At 52.2% G+C, this 21,335-nt stretch overlaps 1 long non-coding RNA gene across 1 annotated transcript in view; it reads right to left on the bottom strand.

Moving 5' to 3' along the window:
• Positions 1–19,725: 19,725 nt before the first annotated feature.
• LOC144161956 (uncharacterized) overlaps positions 19,726–21,335 on the bottom strand; it is a 48,877-nt gene continuing 47,267 nt past the window's right edge. The window contains exon 3 of the long non-coding RNA XR_013320546.1: positions 19,726–19,913. This is a non-coding gene — a long non-coding RNA (uncharacterized LOC144161956). The remainder of the gene's footprint in view (positions 19,914–21,335) is intronic.

The following is a 21,335-nucleotide window of genomic DNA, read 5'->3' as shown; positions in this document are numbered from 1 at the left end:
TTTGCAAACCTTGTTGGTACCCATACAACTGAAAGTAGGAAATAGTTATGGAAATCCGATTTATAAATAAATGGTACCGAGAAAACTCGACTGTTTACATCAGCCTTTCACAACTACCCTGCTTCGAATTAAAGGGGCCCTGAAAGGCGTTTTGAGCACACTAAATGAACTAGCGCAATCGTTAGATTGGGTCGTCAACGTCAGCTGTGCCAAGTATTACTCTTTTACGCGCAGCGGAAAGCTCACATTTTAGTTGCAAATTTTGTCGGTTTTTTCTCACCCTTCCCTTCGTGATTTTGGACGCCGCCATCTACACATGTCAACGTCAACGATTCCCAGATGTTCGTCATAAGCTAGACATCCTGCTATTGGGCGACTTTTTCACGCACTTCAGGCAAAGAGATGAGTCGTCTGCTCAGCGTCGGCTCGCCGGCTGATCTGCCAGCGTAGTGCTTGGACCTTTTACGACAAACGAAAAAAGTGCAAACAAACGCCTAACCGTTTGTATTGAATGCAACACGCCCACGACATGGATATTCTCTTACCTGAGTGCGTTCCATAAAAAAAGCGTTGAAGCCCCGTGGCACTTCTTTTGTGCAATCGCAGAGAACGCCCTGAGCCGAATGCCCTGGTTTGACGCATACATTTTATTCAACCTCAAAACAATCCAGAGATGCGTTTCGATCGAACACAACGTCACAACATGCGTTGCAAGTCTGAACCGCGATTGACAGACGACGGGTTGCCTCCTCCTGCCCGTCGTAAATTCGGCACTCACCTCGCGCGCGGTTTGTGGGGACGAACAGCAAGTCACGTAACTCTGGCGCACAAGCCGAGATGGCTTTTAGCCACGCACACTGGACATACCCCATGCGAGATTGAGTCGTACGTCGCTCGAGAAAGATAATCCAGACCATGTGAAGCAGTATCCACCCGAAGAAGCACAACGTCGCATTTCATCGCGAAACAAAGACGTCCACAACACACACACCATCGCCTCGTGTAATGCTAAACGCATCTCGCACTTCCCAATGGGAGTGAGTGGTACGCCTGCAGTACCCACTTGTCGCGAGGTGGGGCCCCGAGCTAAACCGGGATTACGGAACCGTAACTGACTTCTAGAGTGGTTTGTGCCCTGTTGCCAAGGCAACCGATGTTTGAGATTGTCAAAGAAATGGCGCTCGCTCCGGCGCTAGAAAGCTCAGAGCCACGGTGGAGCATGTTTTGCCAACGTTGCCGCTGTCCACCACGCGTCACCCCAAGCTAAACTGGTCACATGATTGAAGCGTTTTGTACACGGGTTCTGTATCGGTTTAAAATGTCCTTTTCACATGCCGCCGGCAGGAATTACCACCGCCGCAAAATAAGACCCGGCACCAGCGGGGCCACACCTGATACGGCGCTTTTTGGATAAACAGTGCGCGGTGCATCAAAGAGAACGAGCGCACGATCCTCCCCGTGCGGCTGCGAGTTCGCCGCCTATAAAAAGTAACGTGCCGCCGATAGCAACTGCAGAAACGTACACCGCGAAAGGGCAATGAAAGGCGGCCGCACACATGCGGCAAGATTTTTGGTTCGCTTTTCCAGCCTTGAGCGGAGTGCGGGATTCATGGTGTCAACAAAGCTTGCCTGCAGCAGACGGCAATCTGAGCAGCGCAATAGCGGATGTACGTCGCCGCTGAGGAGCGCAGCATCATGGGAGGGAAGGCTCGCGCACCGTCAACAGCGGAGAGTAAGTTGAAAGCAGGAGGAAACGCGGCGCGACGATAATGCGCGGTTTTTAATTTACGATTTCTCAGCTAATACTCATCACTTTACGGGAGGTGATTGCCATTGAATACGGGAGGCGATTGCCAATACATTGCTTTATTTGGTTACATGTACATCCATGCATCGGCGAAAGGTATTTCAGGACACCTTTAAAAAATAGACGAATGGGCGTATCTTTGAAGAGATGACCTCGAAACTGAAGCGCCTGAAAAAATAGGGGTGGTATACTAAATTTATTTTTCAGACATTTAGAGAAAATTTTAACCCCACAGAGAAATGCACAATAAAGTTACTTATAGTTCTATTTCACTAGTGGCCAAGGATATAGGTTGTTGCTCAGATATTTTTCTTTGAACGCAAAGTTCAGCTGTAAGAGTAAGCATCTTGACTGGTTAAAAAACTGATGGCTCCTGTGAGCTACAAGTTTAAATACTGCAGAGGATGGGGAGGTTCATTTTGGGCATGTATGTTGCGCAAGGGCCGCATGTCGTTGAATCTGCCATTACTGGTATAAAATTTACATCAGCAAATAGGTTGGATACAGCTTGCTTGCTCTCTCTATATCATGCTTCTGTGGTCTTTCAAAGACAGCTTAGTGACCTTGATGATTTTGATCATTGTCATCCAAAGAACAAATATACTTCTTTTGCGCAGAATATTAAACGTTGTCACAGGTTGACTGAGTACTGCATGTAGCGAGCTTAACTAGAAGTACTGCATGTAGCTGCTACCTTAAACAAAACGAGCTAGAAGGATGTAAAACTTGGGCATTCCCGCGACGCTGAGCGCGGTAAATGCAGAACTTCCTGGCACAAAAAATGCGTGCCAATCCACCCTGTGAATGTGCTTGGAAAGTAAAGCTGTAAGCGACACCCACAATTACCCATGCGACATAGAGAGAAAGAGAGAGAGAGAGAGAGAGAACAACTTTATTGAAGTGCCTGCAGCTCGGTTAGATCTCCTCGCGCGGAGGTCTTTCCGCGACGCGGCCGTGACGTCTTCTCGACTTCTTGTCCCTCTACTTTGGCTCCGGCCTCGCTACTCCCTTCGGCCGGTTTCGCCTGCTCCTTTGTTGGGGCGGTAATCTTTCGTCGGTTTCGCTTGGTCATTGCCTTTCGAGGGCCCCCGAGACCTGCTGGACGGCCTTGGTCTGTTGTTCGTGGTCGTAGCTTCCCGCTGCGGCTTCGAGATGCGGCGGGATCATAGTCTCTGTCGACGCTTCGTGCGGGTTTTTGGCATAGTCCCAGAGGATGTGAGCCGCGGTGGCTCTCTCCTTCTGGCAAACTCGGCACAGGTCACTCTCGTACACGCTCGGACACACGTGCCTCATCAGCACCGGGGTGAGGAGGGACCCCATCTCCAGTTGCCGGTATATCGCCGCTTCCTCTCGGGTCAAGCCCTGGTGGGGTGGCGGTACCTTTCGTCTGCTCAGTCTGCACCACTTCACGATCTGGGTGTAGGTGGTCATGCTGTCCTTGGTCTCCCTCCACCACCACGACGGGTCGGCTTCTGCCGCAGCGGAGCGGTTGGTTAGTCCTCGCGCCGCGGTGTTTGCCGTCTCGTTATGGTTGGTCTTGCCCCGGTCCGACACATCGATGCCCACGTGTGCCGGGAACCACTTGATGGCTACGCTACGCACCTCCTCTCACCGTCGAGGTCGACCATACGTACTACTCGTGCGGCCTCCCTGCACACTCTCCCGCTGGCGTGGTTACGCACCGCCCTTCTTGAGTCGCACAGCACCGTCATGCACGCAGGGACGGCGATGGCCAGGGCGATGGCCACCTCCTCTGCCCGGTGCGCCATCTGGGTTCTCAGGCTCGCCGCGGTTATCGTTTCGGCAGTCGACGCCCTGACGACCGCTGCGGCGAAGGCCCTCTCGCTCTCCTGGTACTCCGCCGCGTCCACGTACATGGCCCCTTCTCGTCTCTGGTGTGGAGGTCCACGAGCGCCTTAGCCCTCGCCATCCTTCGCTTCTTGTTGAACTCGGGGTTCATGTTCTTCGGTACCGGGCATACGCGTAACTCTCTGCCTGTGGCTTCTGGTACAGGTACCTGTTCGTTTTCGGCTCCCTCTTCCATCGGTGTCAGACGCAGGTCATGCAGTATCTGTCTTCCCGTTCTCGTTTCCGAGAGCCTCGACATCTGGGCGGTCCTCTGCACCTCCGCGATCTCATCTAGGGTGTTGTTCACCCCCAGGGCCAGAACCTTCTCGGTGCTCGTGCCGACGAGGAGTCCGCACGACATAACTTGAATTCACTCACGTGGCTGTACACATATTGAAACCAGAGACAAGTGAAATGCACTCAACCACAACCTTTATTACATGAAAGAGAGCTTCTATGCTAAGGTTAAATCAATGCATGATGAATGAACGGTGGTTCGTTGAGTTGTATTGGAGTAGCACATGAGTGGAAACTCATTTTTTTATAAAATTAAAGGAAGCTCAGAGCTCCTGTTAGACGATCTCCCTTCTCCGTCTCTGCCGCCGCCGACAAAGGCGGCGAAATCGGCGAGAGATGGAGCAGGAGGAGAGGGAGGAGGAAATACTTTTATTCAGATTTCTGAATGGCCCAGAGGGGGGCGGGCAGTGGAGTGTTTCATTCTTCACTAGGGCCAATATGCATACCGCGCTGCCTGTGCTCTGTCCACCAACTGAAGCTGGGTAGGCAGAGAGAGCTGGACAGTAACATGTCCCATTGCTGTTGTTGGGTAGTTCACGAGAAGAGAGGTGGGTTCACAGGGATGAAGTCGCACACCTCGATTATGTTACTTTGTGTTTCTACTTCTGAGCAAAATTTACATTAGGCGCCTTAGCGATACGGACGCATTGATTGAAGGCCTGTCGGATGGTATGAGCCGTATGGTAGTTCTTCCGTGAAAACTGCAGGGTGCGGTGAGGGTAGGATGTCTCTGAAGGCTATAATGCTGGGTTATGTCCTGAACTGGACAAGCGGGTGTCTGTGCTCGTGCTACCCCATATAATGGGAGGGGGGGGGGGCGTACATCGTAGGCCTGTTGGTGGGCGTTTTCGTTGCCCTCAATACGAGCGTGAGCAGGCGTCTAGATTAGCTGAATGGAACCGGTTGGGGAGTTTTTATTTAGAACTCACAATGCACACGCGACACGCTCCCTGACTGGTATTTCTGCTAGGCTTGTTTGGAATGGGTGACTACCTTTTGAATCCATGGTTAAGTGAGAGCCAAGGCGTTGGCTGCCTCTTCTGCTGTCGTCATGTCTTTGGTCTAGACTGAGGCACACGCAAGGAGGTTGCTTCTGGTGGTAGCCACGATAATGGCGCACTGCGCCCCTTGATGTTGGGAGGCGTATGTGTAGATAACTGCATGATCCAGGCCGGAGGTGGTGCTGAGCGCCTGTGCCCGTGCTTGTCGGGAACACTCGTGGTGTGCCGGGTTCATGTTTCTAGGTAAAGGGCGGAACATCTTAGTTCTTGTCGCCAAGAATCCAGGAATACGTCACGCGGAGGGGCATTTTGTGCTGCCCAGCAAATCTGGTGAAAGATGCGGCGACTTAGCAGAGGTCTGCTGAATCGGTGCTTCTGGTCAGAATGATGGCCATCTATAAGCTCTTCCACCGTGTAGCGGAGCCCTATCCTAAGCCGCCTCTCCGTGGACGCACTCATGGTAAGACCAATGGCCCGCTTAACGGAATTTATAATCATTATATCAAGCATCCTTAGGTGCTGCTTGCCAACAAGAAGGTAGGGGGTGACGTAAGTGGTTCTCTAGGGGAGAACAGCTTGAATTCATCGAAGGGTATTGGCTTCCTGGCGGCCTCGCCTCTTGGTGACACCTCGCCTGATCATGTGTATGATTTGATTGATGCTGTGTTGGAGGCGCTGTAAGGATCGTCACTCTTGGTGTTGGAGTGAAGGTGTAGCCCCAGGATCTTGTTGATGGGGGTTGGGGTGATCGCCTGGCCATCAAGGAGTATTTGAGGGTCTTTCTTGATGTGTCGCTTGGCGTGAGGGCGTACGACAGAGCTCTGATTTTTTAGGTGAACAGTGGAGGCCACAGGCTTTAGCATATTGGCGTACTAGAAGTGAGATTGCACGCATTTGTGTGAGCTTCCTTCTATTTTTGTCATCCCTAGCGCGTGCTCAACGTGCGGACATGGCCGCTTCACGTGCCGCGGGTGGAGAGCACAGTGGTGCGAGAGGTCGCATGACGCAATCACATGGCATTCAGCGAGAGTGCAGGAGGTAAACCCGCAGATGTGCGTGGTCAGTGCACCTCCAGTCTTCCCGTTTCCACGTCGGCTCGTAGCTCAATCGGTAAGACAACGGGGTCAAGCTAAGTTACTGTATTAGATCCAGGCTCGATGCCTGGCGGTACCAGTCTCTTTTATTTCTTTGCGGAGTTTTCTGTTGACACCAACGGTCGCGAAAGAACCCTTGAGGGGTAGAGGTAAAAAGCTTTACCTTAAAATACATACTAGCGAACTACAAGACTCAAAGATAGGATATTGGCCTCGTTTCTCTAGGTCGTCGGCATTTGTATTACAACCAATGCATAAGGTTCCTGGTATTTCGAGTTCGTAGACCCTCGAGGAGTGAAACAATGCTTAGATATTTATTCCGAACATAAAATGGGGCCAGCGGTTTTTTTTAACGGGAAGCAAAGCATTCAGTTATACAGGCTTGATTAGAAAACGTTCGATTAGGGCATGTTTGTTACTCAGAAAGCAAAATGGGTGCAAATAGGCGTTTCTGACAATAAAGCATACATCAACTAAGTGTAATTAAAAAAAATAAGATGGAGCGCATGTGGTACCGCTCCATCCTGGTTTCTTTGCGTTTATCAGCGTGCCGCGATATTCTTGAGAAAGCTCCTGACACACTACCGCAAGAAGGTTTACAATATCGGAATATTAGGAAGCAGAATATAAAATTTGATTTAACTAAAGTAACGTCGCATGTCTCGGTCGCCCACCAAAGCACCAAAAAAAACTTTCGCCAATCTCCAGTAACGTGAAACCTAGGGCATTATTCCAGAAGGCCCGAGTGTGAGCAAAACTCGGGCAAGGCGGAGCAGTGATGATAATAATAAGCTCATGATAACATTTCGAGGCAGGGTTCCAACGCGTTAAAAATGCCATTCATGCTCTTTGGTGATTATTGAAGTGGTGTAATTGGTCCAGGGCAGCGCGCTCCAAGGATGCGCGACTAGGTCATGGCACATCTTTGAGTGTGGTCGCTCGTCCCACTGCTGCTCCTGTTTCCGCACGGGGCTCCTTGAGCAACGTTGGTGACGGTATTGGCGACACCAAGGACCCCCAGCCCCCATACTCACGCGGTAAACGACCGTGGTAATGAGTTTTAAGGTGAAGGGTAGAAACCTCAAACGGTGGCTGTCGGAGCCCTTGTCAAGCTCCGGCGGATGGGCTCCCTGTCTGTTTACCAGGCAGGAAGTTCCGGGACCTCTCAAGCTATCAGGATAAGGTTTGAGAAGAAAATACCCCCGTACCCTGCTTCCAATATATCCTGTATGGTATCTTCTAAAGCCCCCTCCAAACATGATCGCCCCCGAAAAGGTGCCGCACCGAAGCCTCTTTTCCACCACTCTCAACAACCATCTTTTCCAAGCCCAATAACTATTCTCGTTTTTTGGTGATTGAGTCAGCTGACTCAGGAAGAGTCGTAGCGTCGATGACTGTATTCGTGATTCCAAGGTTCTTGCATAGGATTCTTGGTTATACGTATGAGGCTCAAAAACTCAATAAGGGAGAAATTCTTGTTGAGGTGAACACAGAAAAACAAGCTGACAACCTCCTTGCCCAAACTCGCATCCTCGATCTGGACATCTGGGCCACACCCCACCGGAGCCTGAATAGCTCCCAGGGTGTGATATCTGAGCCAGACCTGCTGATCGAAACTGATGCCCAGCTGATTTAAGGCCTGAGGGAGCAGGGTGTTACGGCCGTCAGCCGCATCACTATCCGAAGAGCAGAAAAGACAATCCCAACGAAGCACATATTTTTGAAAATCAACCGATCGAAACTTCCTCAACTAATCAATGCAGGCTTGGTCCCCGACCCTACATACCCAACCCGCGCCGCTGCTTGAAGTGCCAGCGGTTCGGGCACGATATTAATTCTTACCGTAGAACAACGACCTGTGCAAGGTGCGCCGCACAGGACCACCCCTCTGAGAACTGTCCGTTCACTACACGTACTTGTCACCCGCCGCGGTGGCTCAGTGGCTAAGGCGTTGCGCTGCGGAGCACAAGGTCGCGGGTTCGATTCCCGGCCGCGGCGGCCGCTTTTGTGATGGAGGCGAAAAGCAGAAACGCCCGTGTGTACGAGATTTCGGCGCACGTTAAAGATCCCCAGGTGGTCAAAATTAACCCGGAGCACTCCACTACGGCGCGCCTCATCGCCTGCGTTGCGTCGGCGCGTTAAACCCTACAAGCAACCAATCAACACGTACTTGTCCTAACTGCCGGGGACAGCACGCGGTATCCTCCCGGGTCTGCGAGAAATTTCAAATGGAAAAGAAAATCAATAAAGTCAAGGTGACAGAGAACATTACCGTCCAGAGGCGCGTAAGTGGTTCGCGTCTTTTTTTTCTGGGGAGGTACGCCGGCGCAGCTCGCCGGGGGGCGGAGCGGCGTCTGGCTTCGGCGGGCACACAGTACTCCGAGTCAGACTTTGTCCCGCCCCCATCCTTCTGGATTGTCTCAGGCAGCCCAGCGCGCCTCCGCACCTCTCGCCGAGCCAGTAGCGGCTGTGGCAACAGGCACCATCTTGACATATGCCCCTCCAGCCCCTGCTTCTTCACCCTCCCCGCTTCCACTGGGGCATGCGGAGCAGATGGACACCGGGGGTTCCGAATCGGCTCCCACCTCTGCCGCACCGACCGGGCCACCTGTGGTGCTTCAAACACCTTCGGCGGTAGCGGCTCCGAAAATGAAAGGCACCCGCATGGAGGCCAAGTCCAGTATGCCTCGTCAATCAGGCACCCCTAGGACATCCGAAGATGAGATGGACGTGGGACTGTTCCTGTTTGCGTCGCAGCGGAAAGAACGGGTTCCTACTTCCAAACCTGTAGGGAAGCCTCAGACGCCCCCTCCGAGAGTCCAAGCACCGAAAGACGATACATATACAACACACCCCAATAGTTCCGAACACTTAATTCCAATGGAACGGCAGAGGCCTTCCTAATAATCTTGACTATGTATACGAAATACTGCATGCTAATGAGCCAAGTGTAATGGTGTTCAGGGAACACATTTGAATTGCAAGCACACAAATTTCTAAGAGTTACATGGTATTTAGAAAGGACAGGGATGGCTGCACACACTTTTTGGGCGGTGTGGCAATAATCACCAGCAAGTCCTTAGCATGCCACCCTGTCACTTTAAACACTTTCTTTGAGGGTGTAGCAATCCGCACAATAATATTTAATAGGTTGATAACGGTATGCTTCATATACACTCCTCCGGATTTTGCACTTTCGAGCTCTGATTTCGAGGCGCTTGTTGACCAGCTGCCCGAACCAGACATCCTGACAGCGGACCTTAATGCACACAATTCTCTTTGGGGCTCTTTTCGCACTGATTCCCGAGGTCGCCTGATAGAGTAGTTGTTAACGTCCTCTGGAGCATGCCATTTCAATAAGAAACAGCATACATGCCACAACATAGGACACAACACACACTCATTTCTTGACATGGCTATTGGCTTCAGAGTTCTCTTCCCTTTTCTTGAGTGGGGTGTGGGCACTGGCATATACGGCAGTGACCACTTCCCCACCTCACTAACATATATACGTAAAGGCCCATGCAGTCCATCTTCCCAAAACAGGCTCAATGATGCACGGGCTAACTGGAATACATTTACAGACACATCCAAACTACACTACACAACCATTACACACCATCACGTACATGAAGCCGCTCAACTCCTTACGGCGCACATCCTGGAGCCACTGAAAAGTCCATTCCTGACACCTCTGGTGCCATGCGCAACCAGCCGAGCCCGTGGTGGAATGAGGACTGTGGGCGGGCGTGAGAGGCCCAGAATAAGGTGTGGGGTATCCTTCGTCGGTACCCCACGTCGGGAAATCTCCTGTTGTTCAAAAGGGCAAAGACGACAGGAAAACGTGTGCACCGTGAGGCAAAACGAGAGAGTTGGCGTTCATTCATTACATCAAATAACTCCTACACAGACACACGAAAAGTATGGACACGAATACGCAAGCTCAAAGGGCAACAAACACACAGCCTGCCTCTGGTCAGCACAACAGGGGATACACTTGAAAACCAGGCTGACACACTTGCACAACACTTCCAACACGTGTACAGTTCAGCACACGACACAAACACTTTCATGAAACACAAACTCTCAGCCGAAAATAAGCCTTTTTGCGCGCCTCATCGCCTGCGTTGCGTCGGCGCGTTAAACCCCACAATCAATCAATCAAAATAAGCCTTTACATGAAAAGGACAAATCCATCACATCCTATAACTCCGAGTTTTCGCTTCATGAGCTGAGGGGTGCTCTAAGTACCTGTAAATCCTCAATGATACAGCATTTACACGCATACAATTTTGTTACACTTCTTCACCTTTACAACAAGATATTTCTTCCGTGGCACATTCAAAGGTCTTGGAGGGAGGCCATAGTTCTAGCAATAGTAAAAGAGGGGGAAAACGCTTTCTCTCCCTTAAGCTATCGACGCATCGCTCTCACAAGCTGCCTGTGCAATGTTCTCGAGAAGATGATCAACAGAAGGCCAACTGCACTGAAACGCTTCTTTGCCCACATTTGATCCAAATAAGTAGTCTTTGGTTTAAACATCACCATGGCAAAATTCTATGCTTCGTAAGTACAGGGCACACAACAAGGTACCAGCGTGCAAAGTACCTCCGAGAAGACGGCGTTTGCACCTGGCGCAGAGTCACCGAAAAACGTCCCCAGCGACCAGTGACGGTGAAGAACAATCCCCGTGGAGCACGCACTCCTCCGCCGACTTGCACGGTGCTCTGCCGCGTGAAGGCATGCGTTCGCCTGAGGTTTTTTGCTATACCACCACGCCGTACCATCATCGCCATCACGTTTAAAACTAGGCGCATAGGTAGAAGTATCCGCCATTTTTTAAATGCAATAAGAAAGATTATAAGCCTACAAAACTATACACGCGCTTGCGACATTCCAAAGTTGTCAAAAGGCTTTTACTTCAAAATAATATTTTCACTTCTACAAATCGCGCGAAACGTGCACTTGGCTTACGTGTATCGTTCATGTTGCATCTATCACAATAAGCAGAAAGAAAAGATCTCTTATAACTCATTTACCACAGCCAATATTTGGCATATTTGGGCTGGCCGAACCTCAACCCCGTCCCTTAGACCTTTCCAAAAGTTCGACAACCTAAATAGGGTTGTTGTACGCGCGAGTGTAAACATTTGCGCGACTTTTGCCTCACTCGCTAAGTGAACCAAAATCAGCCTCGTTCATGCTTGCAAGCGTGTGCAGCAATATCGGACGTCGTCTTCGCGAAGGGCGAAAGATAACGAAACTGATCCCCTCCTAAGCAATGAACTACAATTTTCTTCAATTCCCAAGTAAAGTATTTACTTTTAGCAGCCATTGCCTGGTGGCAGAAGCTGCCGCACCCCTTGGAGCACCCGTGCGCTGCGTGCCCTGAGGGCCTTGACAGCTGGCAGCCATGTGAGCTGGCAGTCAATGGGCAGCCCCAGGTACTTCACGGTCAACCGCCAGGGAAGACGCCTCCCGTTAAGTGTCATTGCGGGTGTTGCCCGTCGAGCCCTGCATCCTCCCGGATGCAGCATAAGGGCCTGCATTTTGATTGATTGATTGTAGGGTTTAACGCGCCGACGCAACGCAGGCGATGAGGCGCGCCGTAGTGGAGGGCTCCGGATTAATTTTGACCACCTGGGTATCTTTAACGTGCGCCGAAATCTCGTACCCACGGGCGTTTTTGCTTTTCGCCTCCATCAGAAAAGCGGCCGCCGCGGCCGGGAATCGAACCCGCGACCTCGTGCTCAGCAGCGCAACGCCTTAGCCACTGAGCCACCGCGGCGGGTGCCTGCATTTTGGCATTTTAGCCTGAAAGAGCTACAGGCCACCGCTCTCAAGGAAGACTGCCACTGTTCCCAGAGCCTCCTGGAGGCACGCCTTGACTATATGGCAGTCTTTGGTAGGGCCATGGGTCCAGAGTGCCACGTCGTCAGCGTACACCACCACCTCCACTGGATGTCGCAAGCCTGGAGGAATGCAGTCGGGGAGAAGAGCCAGCACCAAGTTGAAAAGGAACGGGCTCAGCACGCTTACCTGGGGCACCCCAGAGCGGACGTCAGGAGGACTGCTGGTCGCCCGGCCGACCTTCACCCGCAGGGTCCGGTCAAGCAGGAAAGCCCGGATGTAGCCTCCTAGGCGCCCCACAACGTCCATGCCGTCCAGGGCCTCCAGGATGGCCCCGTGTGCAACCGTGTCGAATGCCGACCTCACGTCCAACAGGAGCCGGAAGGCCACCTCCTTGTCGTGGCGGGGGTGTTCCAGCATGTAGATGACGTCCCCCAGGTAGCAGCCGTGCAGCGGTGTCGCCTGAAGCCGCTTTGTTGCCCCCAAAAGACGCCGCTGTGCCCCGCAATACACTCGAGAGGGGCAAGCACTGCACTCTCCATGACCCTCCCCGCAGCCAACGTCAGGGCACGGGCCGGTAAGACTCCGGCTCCGTCGGGGGCTTGCCGACCTTGACAATTGGCGAGATGAGCCCCACGAGCCAGGGTGGCGGGAGGACACCAGTCTGCGAGACCCAAATGAACAGTCGCAGAAGCGACTCTAACTGAGTCACGTCCAGGCTCGCAGCATCTGGTACATAACCGCGTCAATACCAGGAGCGCTCCGCCACTTGGGGCATCGATTAAGGAGGGCTTGCAGCTCACAGAACGTGATGTCCGTGGAGCAGAGGGACACCACTTTCTGGTCGTGTGGGGTGACTGGCGCCGAGTCAGGTGAGGCCGCAGGAGCTGGAGGCGGGGTTTGAGCAGCCTTGGCAAACTGGTCGGCGAATAGCTCCACCAGGGCGCCTTCTCTGATGCCCAGGGATATGGCGACCGCATGCAGGGAACACTGGCTGGTGATGCCTTAAAAATACGCCAGGCTCTGCCCGGATCTTTGCGAGAGTGCATGGATCAACACACCCACTCCCAGCCCTGCCTGCGACGCTGCCGTGTCCGTCGGTGGCATTGGGCGTCCGCCCGCCGGTACTCCGTCCAATCTTCTGGGCGCTTGCTTCGCAAAGCCTTCCTCTGTAGGTGGTTGCGGCGGGCCCGAAGCCATAGCAGCTGCATGTCCGGGAGTGGCGTGCAAAGAGTTACGTCTCCCCGTACCGTTGCCTTGTCGGCGCTCCGCACGACTGCTGCGAGGAAGTCGACTTCAGGGTCCTCGGTGCATTTGGTCATTTCATTGCGGAAGTCGACCCAGCTAGTGACTGCTTAAGCCCTTGTGTCCGCTCGCTTATGGTGGCTCCCCGGGGTGACTAGTATGGGGAAGTGGTCAGAACCCCACGTGCTGGCGGCGGTCTCCCAAGAATAGGCACACCGCTGCGTCACCAGGGTTAGGTAGATGCAGGACTGCTGGACCGTGCCATGGCGACAAGGGCGGCGGAAAGTAGGGCTGCCAGTGTTGGTCACGTGCAGTCCACAGGTGGTGACGGCTTCTAACAGCTGTCGTCTCTTCAGGTGGCTCGCTGACTCCCCCAGGCAGGGTGATGTGCGTTGAAGTCGCCGCACAGTACAGCGACCGAGCCCAGGTTTGCGCGCAGCCGGCACGGTGCCACGGCGTCCCATGGTTTCTGCGGCTAGATGTACACGCTGGCCACGGTAGTGTCCGTTGTCCCCATGCGTACTGTCACGGCGGCAAACTCCATTGGGCCGTCAGAAACTGGGGCCAGGTCAACACTACCACTGTTGAGGGTGGTCCGCACATAGACCGCTGACCGCGACTTTCCCGGTGGGTGGGTGGCGTCGCGGCACGGTGTGCTGCTGCAAGACCTCAGGCGGCAGCTCGTGGCGCTGAGATGACACACGTAGCCCAGCAGGCGCCCCATGTCGCTATAGATGTGCACTTCCTGTAGTGCCAGCACGTCGAAGGATCCCGCAACAGGTGCTTAGTCAGCTCCGCGCTGCCACGGCCTACGCTGTTGCAGTTCCACTGCCGGATGCGTGGCCACAGGGTCTGCTAGCCGTGGTGGAGGTGGGCGGGGGGCTCAAGAGGGCCAGGGCGTTTGTGGCCGCCATCCTTGCAGGGTCATCTGTGGGCAGTCGGCCCACCAAGCTGTGCGTCAGGGCCAGGAGGACGGGCATCAGCTGCTCCAGGCCGGGGGCTGCAAGCGCAACGACTGAAGCTGGGGCGGGGCGGGCGGCTGGGCAGTGGGGCGCCTGGCTGCCTTCCGCTGGGCTGCAGACCGGGGCTGCAGTCGTCCCTGGGGCGTCTGTGGGCCAAGCCGTGACTGCTGCTTGGTGCTGCGCCGCATGACCATCTCGGCGTAGCTGGGCTTCACCGATCGAACCGACGCCTCGACCTCAGCACAGGGCACTGGGTTTAGCGCCTGGGCCATGGCTGTGGCCACACGGCGCTCGTACTGCCTGCGCGGGCAAGGGGAATCGATCACACTATGGCGGCCACTACAGTTGGAGCAGCGGGCAACAGCTGCAGTTCACTGTTGTGAGTTGTATCCTCCCCCACAACGCGCACACCTCACGGTACCTTTGCAGCCGGCCGTCATATGGTCAAGTTTCCCACATCGGCCACACTGGATAGGTCTGGGACGACAGGTTCTCAAGGGAAACAGCATCTTGTAGACAGCGACGAAAGGGGGTGGGACCGGTCCTGCAAAGTGCACCACCACTGCACCATTGCGCTGCCCGGACACTTCACTTAGCGGCACATCTGATTTAACGTTGGCCATTATCTCGTGCGACGTGAGTTGCGGGTCCGCGCCGAAAATCAGGCCACGACTTGTGCTGCGTTTGACGGGTCGATAGGCTCGTACAGGTATACCGCATATTTTCCTGTTGCCAGCAGACAAGAGAGGCACTTAGCAGTCTCGGCATCGGCGGCAACAACGTTTCAGCGAGTGTTCATTCTCACTTGGGAGACACCGGCGCCAGCGGCCAATGCAAGGGATAATGCCTCCCTCGATACCGCAAGGATGGAGGCACAGTGGTCAGTGGGGTGAAACTGGCAGGTCCCGACAGCAGGCTGGTGTATCGGTCGCCTGGCAACAAGCTTCCGCGCTTTGCAACGGTGTGCCTTTGAGATCTTCTGCGTCCACTGGCCCTCCATGTCGTCCGAAGAAGGTTCGGCGTTGGATTGCCCTTCTGTGGGGACGCCTGTGGCCGCCAAATCCATCGGCGTGACCACGCACTGCGCCGCATCACCATCTTCTTCCTCGGCCAGAAGAGCGGGCGCGGCCACCGCTCTGTCACGCAGCTCTGCGGCGCGCCGCCCAAAGCGCACAAGCTCGTTGGCGAGCTCGGCGCCACTCGGTGAGGTAGGGGGGGCACCATTCGACGAGGCAGCGGGACGTTGAGGAAGCTCCCTCGCAGCAGCTGCCATCGCAACCTGTCCAGTGGAGGTAGCAAGGGGGCGGTAATGCGCAGGAGAGCTCACGTGAGAGCGTAACTTGGCCTTTGGTGTTGATTGATTGATTGTGGGGGTTTAACGCGCCGACGCAACGCAGGCGATGAGGCGCGCCGTAGTGGAGGGCTCCGGATTAATTTTGACCACCTGGGGATCTTTAACGTGCGCCGAAATCTCGTACACACGGGCGTTTTTGCTTTTCGCCTCCATCAGAAAAGCGGCCGCCGCGGCCGGGAATCGAACCCGCAACCTTGTGCTCAGCAGCGCAACGCCTTAGGCCTTTGGTGTTTTGCCGATCTGCGCAGCCTGGGACATTGTCACCCCTTGCGGAGCATCGCTGGTTTGGTTGCGGCGATTGGGGGTGGGGGCGTGCGCATTGGCCGCCGTCTCTGGATCAACTGTTGAAATGTCACCAGCTCAATCCTTGGCGTAGTCTTGTTCTTCTCCCGAACCGTCGGCGGGGTCTTGGCCGCGTTTTTTTTTTTTTTGGCGGGCAGAGTCCTTGCTGACCACCTGGTCGTCTGCATCGGTGTCGAGAGGGCTGTGCTGCGTTTCGACGCCTGCACAGTGGTCGCCAGACGTAACCAGGGAGGGCGTGGTGGTCGATGGTACAGCGTCAAGAGGGAGAGGTCTTCTGCCCCGAGCTTGCAGTAAGTGGCGCGTGCATGGCTGGCCAGCATATCGCTGCACCCGACTAAGAGGAGTTCTAGGCTGCGTGCACAGTCGATACTGCGGGTTCGGTGGTGTCGCGTCACTTGGCGGCGTACCTCAGCTGGCACGAATGTCGTTGTTAACGGCCGGCTGACTTGAGGCAGACTGTGGCTGGGCGAGTTTGCTCCTTGCGTGGGCATGCCGATGCACCGAAGATGAGCTTCTTTGGTGACACGAGGGGTTTCTTCCGTGGTGAGAGCGCGTGCTTCAGCTGGAGATGCATCGGCGGCACGTGGCGACAGCGGCGATCGCGCCGTTGCCATGGCACCGAATTCGAACTGCTTGGTTAGGCTTGGCGAGTCCCGGGCATGACTACGCCTTCGGAGACGTGGTTCCTAACGTGTATGCGGTGAAATGCGAGAAATTATGAATCAGAATGATCCTGGAGACTTGCCGAATAGAGTAGACCGGGTGGTTCTGGTCCCAGGGTCGGTGGCCTGTAGCGATGAGCATAGAATGCAGAGCTTGGTGTTGCGCCGTCTTTCAAGCGAGCGACGCACGTCGCTCGACATGGAAAACATGGTGGGCCCGGCGGCACGGTCGTGAAACACTGTGTCAGGAACTTCTCAAGATGGAACACGGGGCGGCAATTGGGCTGATCCGAGCGTTTCTCAAATAAGTGGGCTACATAGTCCCGCATTCATGTTGATTCAGTGGGGGAAGCTAACTTTAAACCATGGTATCATGCGGAAGGCGTTGCAAAACTAGCAGTGTCTGCATGGCGATGTGCTCAGGTAGTACGAAGATCAAACAGGCACAACTGAAGCGCGATCGGGTCGCCACCTACAGCACGAGCCCGCAGTGAAAACGGGTAGTTGTTTTTGTTTGAATTCCAGCTCCCGCCTCACGAACTAGGTTATCGCTAAGTTGTAGCGACAGCTTAAACCGGGAGCTGGTCCTCAAATTCTATATACGTGTGGCAGTAGTTAAAACGATCACAATGGGTGAACGACTTCTCAATCAATAGTCCAAGATATTATGCTCTTCTTAAGAAACTAGGGTGTCAAATATTTACTTAGGAAATTTTAAATGCGAAAAGCCGTAGTACGCAGAGCTTCCTAGGTGCACCATTAGAACCACGAGTACAAGAAATATTTAGGTATATCTCGCTTAGCCTACTACCGCTCAATTACGGGCAATGACGGCTCAAATTGGCACTTACAGCATTTCCTTATCTTCGTACAATGCATTGGCACTCACGCTTGCAATCGATAAGGAAACAAGGAGCTATTGCGCGGTATGTAAACGCCACACAAACGGAACCCAACTTTCCAGTTTTCTCTTGTCATAACAAAGCACCTGAAATGCGGAAACTATAGTTGGACGCCACACGTCCAGATAAATACTAATCTATCGCTGGAAACGTACGTACGACATAAGAAATCAAATTTTGAAAAGGAAAATCAATGTCAGCTTACGACAAGCAGCTCAAAAAGCAATATTGAGCGTGTTTTCAATTTTTAGGAGAAATATGACAGTCGCTTTATGTTGAGGAATTGCGCAAATATAAAATAAAGATACTAGTACGCGATCTCCTTGCGTCTGCGTCATACCTTGTAACATATGCGCCCCTGTTTTATTAAACATTAGCTACGTTCTCACAAGGTCAGAAACAATACGTGAGGAGAAACTCATACCGAGCTTCTTACACTCTCTTTCAGGTTTTTACACACGTCAAAGATGTAAATAATTGCCAGTTTAGGCGTTAGATAAAAGCGTGGTGTATTATCGTTGTGCTGGTTTTATACTTTGCTCTTTTGCCACCGTGTGCTTTGGTCGCTACGCATTTGTCGCGTGTGCTTTTTGATGTCGTGCTCTTATAAGGGTGCTCTTTTGTTTCGGGCTTTTTAACGCCTCACCATCAAAACTACGTGAGCTGGTGATTGAAGAGCACCGGAGGTATGCTACTATTTATTAGGAACACTTTTGAATCTGAGAGAGACAAAGATAAACATTCATTATACTGGTGCGCAGGCGAAACTTATTAGTGCCCCCCCCCCAGTGAGAGGCGTCCTTGGAGCTGGCTGGCCGTGCGGGCCGGTTCCACCGGTCGGCGCTATCCCTAGAGCTTGGAGCTGAGCAGCTGCACCACCCACTGGGATTTGGGGTTAGAGCAGGGGTCCGTTGGCACTCCCATATCATGAGGTATCGGGTGCCAGCAAGGCAGAAATTATTGGTGGCAGGGTACTGGGTAGGGTTCATTGCGTTCAGTAGGGTGTTAGAGGGATACGAATTCGTTTGTTGACGCCGGAAAGTGGTTTCTTCGTCATTTGTTGCTTCTTAAAACTCATTAGGTCAAAGATAACCGAGGATTACTAATTGGTCACCGGAGTTTCTGAAAAATCGGTGATCTATAACAGTTTTAAAGTTTCCCACCCTTTTTTTCAACTAGTTATGACGAGCACAAAGTATTTCTGGCTAGGTATTGGAAAAGCCATGCCCGCAGTGTTTTAATCAAATTAGAGTTAATTGCAACCGCAGCTCAAAGCATTGTGAGAGAATTTGTTTCGAACTTATACACACATTGGTTCATTAACCTAAGCTTTATTTCACCCGGCGCGCCGTCAATGGCGAGATTCAGCGACAAAGCGCCGGCCAAGCAGGCGTTCCGCCCTCGCGTAGTCACGTGGTACGGGAGCGTGACGTTCCGAACGAGTGCAACGGCGACGTACCTTTGCATTGCATCATTTGGCGTGCGTCACGCCTGCCCCTCACGCTCCTTTAGCTCAGGTCATTGCAGCACGGTGAATGATCTTTCGATTCATTCCGCAGTATAGCTTTTGCTGTCAAAAATTATTTCCTAACTTACCACCTCCTGTTGGCTGTGCGACTGCACTAGCTGAATATTTAAACACGTTTGTCAGCTTGGTAAGTTCTAACGATTTCCGCGTGACTGTCGGATGGCACAAAAACATCGACAGCCAGGTCTCCGACGAAGAGAGATGGGACGCCAGGTCTGCTGTTTCTCCTGGCTTGCTCCACTAGTGCAAGGTGCCCCAATTTTTTCTATCTTAATACCGCAAGAGAAAGTACCAAATACCACCTTTACGTTAATATTCACCTTAATTCGTAATATGGATATTGCGGAAGCCTTCCTCGTTAGCAACAAATGACATTTAACCGCAACTAAGACCCCAATTTGTCTTTGTCAGAGACAATGAGATAGCTTCCTTATCAGCCACGACGCATTTCTTGAGGCCTGACTCCCTGAGATCAGTGAATTAGCAATGTGTATTCTGAATAGTTCTAAGGATACTACAACAAAATCAATAAATAGAATCTGTGAGTGTTATTAAAGGGTGCATAGCATGCTGAACTTGGCCACTGTTTTTTGGAAAACCCTGGCGGTATGAAGCGAAAACATAATACATTCTGAAATACGTTTCATGAATTACATTAAATCTCGCATTTGCTCTGCCCCGTGTTTATGTTCTTGAAGTTTATCGGGCCATATTTTTAGTAACGTATGTACATACACTAACAGATAAACGTTCCTACGCCTTTATTGATCATTGTCATATTTCATAAGCAACGCTGCGAATATAACCTTCCTGGAAATGAGTGGGCAGCCGATCCAGTGTGATATAGTGATTTATTGAGATTCATTCCGCGTATTGGAATTTTGTTAAGGAACTAAAAATTCGTTAAGTGCAGTTCCGGAAAACAGTGTAAATAAACATTTAAAGTGGGGTCCCTGAGAACAATATTTCTCATACATATATTGGCACTCCCTACAGCCTGTATCTGTCATCAATGTGGATCCTTTTGCTTTGACACGCAGTTCGCAAGACTTCAATATCCCTGAAAAGAAATGAAGAAATTCTGTCAGAGCATACAGCCAGAAAACAGTTTGGCTGCATATTAGGAAAGAAAATTAGGCATCGTTTCACATGGCGAACGCTGAACAAGGTAGTAAGCGGGATGCTGTTCTTTGGTGATTTCTTATTATCTTTGGTTTAATACACTATATGTAGGTTTAAGTTAGGTAAGGCATTTTAGCCGAAATTTAATGTTCCTAGACCATTCACGTACGTACAATGAGCTAACGATGTGTAAATAAACCAAAATTACACGAAACGAAACAACACGGGAAGGCGGATAATGTGCAGCAACGATAAATCTTCATTTGTAACCCGCGTTTTGCACGAAAGTGCAAGACAAGATGAAGTGTTTGCCTTTCAAACTGTATTGCTGCGTCAGCCCCAATAGACAAATTATAGGCACACCGAAGCACGAAGAGACCGCCGAACGGACTGCGTCCTGACCTGCGTTCTGATCAATTTTCCTGACGCTACGTAAGTAAAATTACCACCAAATAGAAATATGCGTCCAATTGCCTCTTGCTAACTCGCTGTTCTTTCGCACAGCAGGCGTGTCGCCCTAGTCTGTCCCCGCGTTCCGCAGAAACAATGTCACGTACTCCTTGATTAAGCTAGCTCGAAATTATTTTTCCCAGGTTGGCTTCACACCCAAAAGTATTTCGCAAGTGGCACCTACAGTAGTATGACGTTAAATATTTTTGAGCACCCTAGCAAGCAAAGTAGTCCGATAAAATCAAGATACACTACCAGAGCAGTGTCTAGCTGTAAGAATATCTCTTTCACCAAACAACGGCGCCGTTAGGGAAGACATTCGTTTCGACAATTATTTGGAACTGATGTTTCTGGGGTAGTCTTAGGAAACTGGGGCTCAGTTTTTTGTTTAATATAATGTTATGTCAGTGTAACAAAATGTTTAACTTTAGTCCATACCAGTCAACTAGTACTGACTCCTCCCCGTAGCAGCTTGTACTTGTGGTGCAAGACTGGCGAAACAGTAGACTTGCGAGGTCGACCTAGCTTCTCCCCCACTGGCAGCGGATCCCAAGAGAGAGAAAGCAGAAATTACAAGTCTTCACATGCTCGTCGTACGCCAAGCAGACACCGGAGACTTGCCACCCTCGATATTAATGGCCGTCAAGACGTCGTCGCCGCCTACCGAGTCAAACCCGCTTACATCGCCTCCCTACGACCCACGCAGGGATTCCGCTTCTCAGCGACCACGCCCCGGCATTTCCAAGATGAACACACCTAAAACGTAACGTGGGAAGCACAACGGCCTCCGCTTCCCCGGGGGGTGGGGGCGAGAGAGGGGAGCCCTGTAGTGACAGGAACGCCACGGCTAAGGCACGTGCATGACCACTGTGGCAAAGGCGGGAGCTCCCCACTTGCGCAAGTCCACACG

This window comes from Haemaphysalis longicornis, unplaced genomic scaffold (genome assembly GCF_048455015.1).
Source record: "Haemaphysalis longicornis isolate Haplotype H1 unplaced genomic scaffold, Haemaphysalis longicornis Haplotype H1 scaffold_12, whole genome shotgun sequence".
Taxonomy (NCBI): domain Eukaryota; kingdom Metazoa; phylum Arthropoda; class Arachnida; order Ixodida; family Ixodidae; genus Haemaphysalis; species Haemaphysalis longicornis.
Note: the sequence above shows the minus strand (reverse complement) of the source record. Positions and strands in the feature narration are given on the sequence as shown.